Raw genomic sequence first — 7,813 nt, forward strand, 5'->3', positions numbered from 1 at the left:
TTCCCCCCTTTCCCCCCTTTCCCCCTTCCCCCCCTTTTTTTTACCTCCCTCATCCCCTACCTGACCTAAGAAGTTACCTCCTACTCTGTCCCCTGCTTGCCCTTGTTCCTGTTATTCCTTTCGCTGAATAGGGCATTCAGGAATTTCTAAGTCTAGCCTGAGTCACACCTTCTTAGGAAGCCCTCTCTGGTTGCCACCAAGGGTCAGGGCCACAACTGAATTCCCACAGGTTGTCAACCTCTCACCTTTTTTGTGTGTGTGTCTGGTACGCGGGCCTCTCACTGCCGCGGCCCCTCCAGCTGCGGAGCACAGGCTCCGGACGCGCAGGTCCAGCGGCCACGGCCCACGGGCCCAGCCGCTCCGCGGCACGTGGGATCCTCCCGGACCGGGACATGAACCCGCGTCCCCCGCATCGGCAGGCGGACTCCCAACCACTGCGCCACCAGGGAAGCCCTCAACCTCTCATCTTGACGTTTAAAGTAAAGTAAGTTGCTTTGTATTTAACTCTCTCCTGAGCATACTACGTGTCTCAACTGGATTTTTTTTTTTTTTTTTTTTTTTTTTTCTTGCGTTATGCGGGCCTCTCACTGTTGTGGCCTCTCCCATTTGCGGAGCACAGGCTCCGGACGCGCAGGCTCAGTGGCCATGGCTCACGGGCCCAGCCGCTCCGCGGCATGTGGGATCTTCCCGAAACGGGGCACGAACCCGCGTCTCCTGCATCGGCAGGCGGACCCTCAAGCACTGCGCCACCAGGGAAGCCCTCAACTGGATTTTAAACTATAGAGGCTTTATGTGCTGAGAACACAGGTTTATAGTCCACTGACATTGCAAACATAGTAGCCCTTATTTAACTTTAATTTCATGACGTGAAAATGAATGAATAAGTTAATAATTTCCTGTGTTCCTCTTCAATCAGGGACATTCTACGGGTTCCACCCATTCAGTTCACTTAACATTACTAGGCATTTACTTTGAACTGGGCAGTAAGCTCAAAGCTGTAGGTACAAAGATGAACAAAGGCAGATCTCTTCCCTGGAGCTTAGTCTGGAGGACAAATGGATAAGCAGCATATTATATAGCAAAATTTGGCAAAGTGTACCAAAGATGCAAAGTGCTATGAAGGTAAATAAGGGAGGAATTACTATGCTTAGTGAGGTCAGGAAAGGCTTCTAGAGCTAACATCTAAACCGTGATTTCTGTGAACCAGGACTTCTATTGTCATTCACAAGGCAGAGAATCTGGAAAACGCCCTCACTCCTGGTTGATAATGAAAGACTATGGAGATGTGAAAGGACTGGCAGTTAGGAAACACCGAGATGGTGGTGGCCGGAGCGCGACACCCGAGAAGTGGTGGGAGATGAAGCCGGAGCCAGCGACTGAAGTTCTATACGATACCCCATTTAGGCGGCAGAGCTGAAGGGAAAGGAGGGGATGGGATTATTCAATATATCAATAGTTGGTGACTGATAGAGTCGGATTAATTCGGCCCTGGGTTCTTGTGGAAATGAAGATAATTAGGATAATTTAAGAAGCCCTATGGAGGCAGAGTCAAGCGCTGCGAGCCAGGACGTGGCGGTCGGACAGCCGCGCCCACACGCCCCCCGGAGTAAGGGGCTGTGGCCCGCCAGCCCCACAAGTCCAGGGACGAGAGTTGGGAGGGAATCCTGTCCACGTAACTCGGCGCGCTCGCGGGGACGTGGCGCTTTCCAGCCAATCCGGACCACGAGACCGTAGGGCCAATGGCTGTCCGGGGAAGCTGTGCGTCCACGGCGGGTTTGTTGGTGATTGGTCCGGAGGCTGCCGGCGTGGAGGACAGCGGCGGGGCGCGGAACCGCTTCCGGTTGGGCGGTGCTTGCGCGCCAGAGCTGAGCCGGTGGGTGAGTTGCAGCCGCGGCGTCCTGGGCAGTGGGCGCAACGGGGAGAGGTAAGTACCGCCGTGCACGTCCCTCCGCCGCCGCCTCCCCCTTGTTCACTTTCTTTTTGTGCTCTGGGCCTCGCTCCCGGTGAGGCAGGGCCTTCTTGTCTCAGGGCCCCTGTTTCTGCCAGCTCGGGGTTCCGGGGCCTGAGGCTGCTCGCGACTGCCCGACCCTCGGTGCGCCTGGGTCGGAGGCCGCCGCTCGCCTTCCTTTGCGCTCTGGGAAGGGGCCTGGGTCCCTGCGAACTCCGGCTCCCGGCTTTGCGTCCTGTGGGGTACAGTTTCGTGCCTGGCTTGCCACGTCCTCTGGCCCTGGGCCCCGCCAGTCACCAAGCCCCTCGTCCGAAAAGGTCACTCTTGTTTACCTCCTGAAGGTCGGAGTGCAGTCAGATAGCGGTATTGTTACAGCTCCCTGCCACTTCCCACACTTGGGCCTGCTTGTGTCCGCCAGCTCCGTCCCAGGGCCACATCCCGAGAGGATATGTGCATCTGCCAAGAACGTCGTGTTCGCTGACTTTGAGGGTGTAGAAACAACGGGGAAGAAAGCATGAAGACACTATGTGATTTTTTTCTTAACTCTATAATTTTAAAGAAAAGACGGAATATTTCGAGCTTCCATGTTTGGCCGCATGCCTCGGTCAGCGAAGGAAAGTAGTTTTAAAAGCTTCATTAAAGGATTGTATCTTTACCTTATTTTGTTGCTTCTAGCTCCACACCCTAGTTCTGATTTTTGGCATACTGTGTTCATCAATAAACTTAATTCCCTACAGCTTCCCTGATTAAGAGTCGAGTGATTTGCAGTTCCAAAAGCTGCTTTTGCATCAAGGCAAAAAGCTCCCTGGGTCTCCTACTAAAACTTCAGGGCCTTTGATCTGAATTCCTAAGTGTACAAAGTCCCAGAATAGTGTCTTTGAGAGTTGAATTACATTCACTTCCTGGCATGAACCATAAAGTCTACGTTAATGAGTCAGGAATAAGGTTGCTTCTAATTTGTTTGTGTAGCTTGGAGGTAGAGAACCGTGGAATTTCTGATAGATTATTCTTTGCCATAGAATGGGACTTGACACAAGACAAATGCATGTTTGACCTCATTCAGTAGATTTAGTTAACCGGGTACCAAACGGTGGTCATCATTGAAGAATTTATGTATTGTACTACAAATGAGGGTCCAGAGGTAACCTGTAAATTGTATTTGTGTGGCGAGAGATCTGAGTTTACCTAGGCCTAATCTGAGATTTACAGGGATTCAGCTGTCTCCAATAGGATTCTTTTGAGAATCACAACTAGGAGAAACATGAGCTAACAAAGATGAATTGAGTATGCCTGAGTGGGTAGTAGTACTCAGATACAGCTTTGAAATCAACTCTTAATCGTCACTGTTAATATAATCGTTTGCTTCCATTCATCCAGTGATGTGTCAAAAGATACGGCATTTTATGTACATTTCACCAGTACTGGAGATCAGTACACTGATTTTAACACACATTTTCTCTGTGTGTGGCACACGCATGGTGTAGCCAGGGATAGCCATTAGAGATGCTTGCTAGGCCTAGTTGTAGGTCCTAGTTGTAAGGTCCTAGTTCCCTGTCTTTATGAACTCTTAAATACGGATGTTGTTGATGCTGTGATTTATGTATTAGAGTTAAGACAGCTGAAATAACACTATTCTTGTTGCTGGCTGATGGCCAGATCCGGTAAGGGGAATTGGGGGTTGGGGAGCACTGGCAGCTGGCAGGAACTTTGTTGCTCCCAAGTACAGTCCAACTAATCCAATAAAATGTTTTGGTGTACAGAAAGTGCAAGACACTGTGTTAAGGACTATAGAGGGGAATTTATATTAGCTGAGATCCCTGCCTTCCAAAAATGTACATCTACAGAGGAGCTAAGAAGACAACTTAAGATAGCCTATGATCCTTATTGTGGAATGGTACAAACAAGTCTTATAAAAGTTGAGAGGAATGTGTGCAGATCACTTCCAGCTGGAGTGATCATAGTAGGTAGGTCTTTTCATCTAGGATTTTAAAATTATATTTATTTACATTTGGCACTAAAGCAAGGATTCCCAAGCATTTTATGCATGTTACACATGCACAGCAAATTACAACTAGAAACCAAAACTCTTGTCCCTACATTTTACATGCTATTCCTATAGTAATTAATTATGTATTGAAGTTTCATCTGCCAAAAGGAAACTTTGATTCTCCCAGAGTTTCTAAGAACTTATTTCTTAAAGGAAATTTTCTTTACTCTGTAGCAAGAAAAATTTTAAGTTTGTACTGGGTTGCTTTGGTTATAGAACTAATGAAACCTGAGTAATAGTTTGTCATTTCAAAGCTTTTCTTCTACAGCCAAAGTTTGCACTTTTTTATACTCAACTATCTTATAAACGTATGCCCTCAGTTACACAAATAATTTAATTAGGATATATTAATGAACTAGAATGAATTAGAATATATTAATGTAAATTTGTTCCATCGATCGCTAGAGAAATGTTGAATAAATGGTTTGTCGTTATCATAACTTTTATCAAATCATGAAGGGTGACATTATTACTTTTTTTTTTTTTTTTTTTTTTTTTTGGGGGTCCGCGGGCCTCTCACTGTTGTGGCCTCTCCCATTGCGGAGCACAGGCTGCAGACGCGCAGGCTCAGCGGCCATGGCTCACGGGCCCAGCCGCTCCGTTGCATGTGGGATCTTCCCGGACCGGGGCACAAACCCGCGTCTCCTGCATCGGCAGGCGGACTCTCAACCACTGCACCACCAGAGAAGCTCGACATTATTACTTGAATATGATAATCCATTGGTGGTACTTGTACTAAAGTCTGTAAGTGAAGAATGTCAGATAGATAACCAGATACCTATAATTCCCAGACTTTATAACCTGAGCCTTAGTATAGTTAAATTGCTGTCAGGTTCTTGCCCTCAATCCCCAGTTGAAGTAGACATTTAAGCATTGAGATTCTGCTTTTGCTGCACTATAAAGAAATGCCTTTTTTTCTCCCGCCCACTAAATATCCAACTCACAGAACTGGAATTTTACCACCACACCCATTTCTCCCACTATTAACATTGAGCAGTGGGTCTTTGGTGAACCAGAATAACTGTGGGGTTCCCCGCTGTTAATATTCTTGAGAAGTTGAATTTAATCTAGACATCTAAATTCCCCTGAAAAAACTTCTAAGTGTTCTGTGACCAGTGGATTTTTATAAAAAATGATTGGGAAGGAGGGGAGAAATGGCATGAATTTAGAGCTGTCAAGCAAATTTTTGAATGGATAAAACTAATTCTTAAGGCTTATCATTGTTTTTGAAAGAAATTCAAGTCTATGCTGTTACCTTTTTTTCCTTATAACTGGAACAATTCATGAAAATAACTTTGCAGGAGACTGTTATTGGTGACATGCTGCAAAAGTATGATAGTAACATGATACCTTTTCTGTCCTAGCCCTTTATTTGTGTCTCTAACATGGTGTGATGCAATAGAAGTATAATACAAGCCACGTATGTAACTTTAGATTTACAGGTGAATATTTTAAACATGTGAAATTAATTTAAATAATTTAATCCAGTACATATAAAAATACCATTCTTTTGACATAAAGTGCAACACACCACTTCTTAATTCACACTAGCCACATTTCAACTGCTTGGTAGCCACATGTAGCTAGTAGCTCTTGTCCTGGACAGTGCAGGTCTAGTTTTCTGTTTGTTTAAGAAAAAATATTAAATGTTACCCTTGGTGAGGGAGGGACAGAATTTGAGGAAGAGAAACTTATAGGTCATTTGAGAAATGGGAGATGGGGAGATGCATTTTTTCACAGCCATTGATTTACCTTTAGATCACATGGTAAGTTCACAGGCCTTCCTCAGAAAAGAAAAAATATCTCAAATAACCTAATCCTACCACCTGAAAGAATTAGAAAAAGAACAAACAAAACCTAAAGTCAGCAGAAAGAGGAAATAATAAAGATCAGAGAGGAAATAGCGATTTAAAAAACAATAGAAAAAGTCAACAAAACCTAGAGCTGGTTCTTTGAAAGGGTAAACAAAATTGACAAACCTGTGGCCAGACTCACCTAGACCATATGGTAAAAACTCATACAACCAAGTCCTTCATTTATGTATTATATTATATTTTCCTAATGTTCTGTTATCCATTGATGAATAGCTCTCATGACGGAGAAATAGAAGGGTCTTAGCTTTTCTATTATTTGGTTTCCATTTGGTTGAAAAGAGAAAGATGCTTCAGAAATAACTGCACTAATGTAGTTCTTCGAATGCCTTGTGTAAGAAGTTGTTTTATACTCCTTCTCACATTGTCCCACATTATATATCCTTTGTCTTGGGAGATATCCTTTGTTTCTATTTGGACATTTTTATGTGTATATGGATTTAGATAAATTTAGTAGTCTCTTTTTTTAGTGTCTGTATTCATAAAACAATGGGCCTTTTGTTAGTTTCCGATAGCCAGGAGTTGATATATTATATGTGGGCATAAAGTGCATAGTTTTTAAAACTTACTTAAGTGCAGATTTTTCATTGCTCACTGCAGAGAGATAAAGGTAGGACCATTGCTTTGTCCAGCAGGTGGTCCTTGATGACCTTTTTAGGCAGTTTCATCAGTAGTGATAGAAACCCAGATTTCAGGGTGACAGTAGGTGGTGAGGAAGCGGAGACAGCAGTTTCTAGAGACCGTATGGGTGAAGGAAAGGGAAGAGCATGCTTGAAGGAATAACAGGGTCTGAGAAAGACTGATTTTGGATTATGAAGACCTGAGAAGTATTGATTGACAGAATGGAGGAACCTGTAGAGGGGCAGGATTGAAAGTTTAATTGAGAAGGGAAAGGATAGAGAGATGGATAAATGATAAAGCTGAATCACTTGGCTTTTATTCTGAAATTCTTTTATCACTGTATCAAGATGTTACACCTCAATCTTAAATGTAGTTTTGCCTCTAGAATCACAGTGAGTCAATCTGTTACATTTCTTTATGTTACACAGTATCAAAACTTTACACAGTATCCTTCCCAGGCCCTGATAGTGTTAGTGGGCTTAAGCATTAATTCATAGTAAAACATTTGGGGTTTGCAGAAGTTGTCAGGGTATTATGCAAGAGTTGATAGAGTATTATTCTCGGGATGTAATTAGTCATTTATAAAATTTTCCTAAATGGGAAGCCCCCTTGTTAATAGACATAAGGAAAATCCTCTGTTGCAGTGACTCTTGATTTTATTTGATTCATTATAGATATTATTTGGATATATCACAAAATAACAACATAAAACTCGTTCCTTATCTCTGTAAAGGATTTTATTTGTCTAAAGAATTATTTGTAATTTGAAATGGAATTTTCATTTTGTCCTAAAGTAAAGGCATACTGTGATGTTTGAGAGAGCCACTGAATCTAATTTTCTCTTTACTGTTCCACTGATCTGATTGATTAGATTCAATTATTGAAGAGTGGGCTGGAGTGTTATTCTCCTAGGGCAGTGTTATTTTACTTTATAAAATAGGGTTTGTGTCTTAAGAATAAATATGTGTTTTTCCTTCAGTCTCCTTTTCCAATCTGGAGAAATGGCTTGAAAATGTTTGCTTTGCTACCTAAAAATGCAAAGAATTTTAATGCTATTGTTTAGAAAGTAATACACATAAAAAGGTAATACACGACTGTGTGCTCATTTACAAAAAATAAGACAACACAGCAGTACAGTAGTGAAGTTCACTCCCCACGAACCTTACCTCCCCACCCCATCTCTTCTTCATCGTAGGGCTTATTGCTGTTTACAGATAGATGTTTATCCTTCCACACCATTTTCATGCATATATGTTATATTTTATACAAATATAAACAAGCTGGGGAGGTTGTTGGATTTTGCCTTTTTTTTTTTTTTTTTTTGGG

At 42.9% G+C, this 7,813-nt stretch overlaps 1 protein-coding gene across 3 annotated transcripts in view; it reads left to right on the forward strand.

Moving 5' to 3' along the window:
- Positions 1 to 1,783: 1,783 nt before the first annotated feature.
- CALU (calumenin) overlaps positions 1,784 to 7,813 on the forward strand; it is a 30,133-nt gene continuing 24,103 nt past the window's right edge. The window contains exon 1 of one of the 3 annotated variants that reach the window (XM_007469684.1): positions 1,784 to 1,924. The gene's annotated coding sequence lies outside the window, so the exon portion shown is untranslated. The remainder of the gene's footprint in view (positions 1,925 to 7,813) is intronic. The other 2 variants (XM_007469682.1, XM_007469683.1) reach the window with 2 other exon arrangements.

The sequence above is a fragment of the Lipotes vexillifer genome, unplaced genomic scaffold (assembly GCF_000442215.2).
Source record: "Lipotes vexillifer unplaced genomic scaffold, Lipotes_vexillifer_v1.1 scaffold1329, whole genome shotgun sequence".
Classification (NCBI taxonomy): domain Eukaryota; kingdom Metazoa; phylum Chordata; class Mammalia; order Artiodactyla; family Lipotidae; genus Lipotes; species Lipotes vexillifer.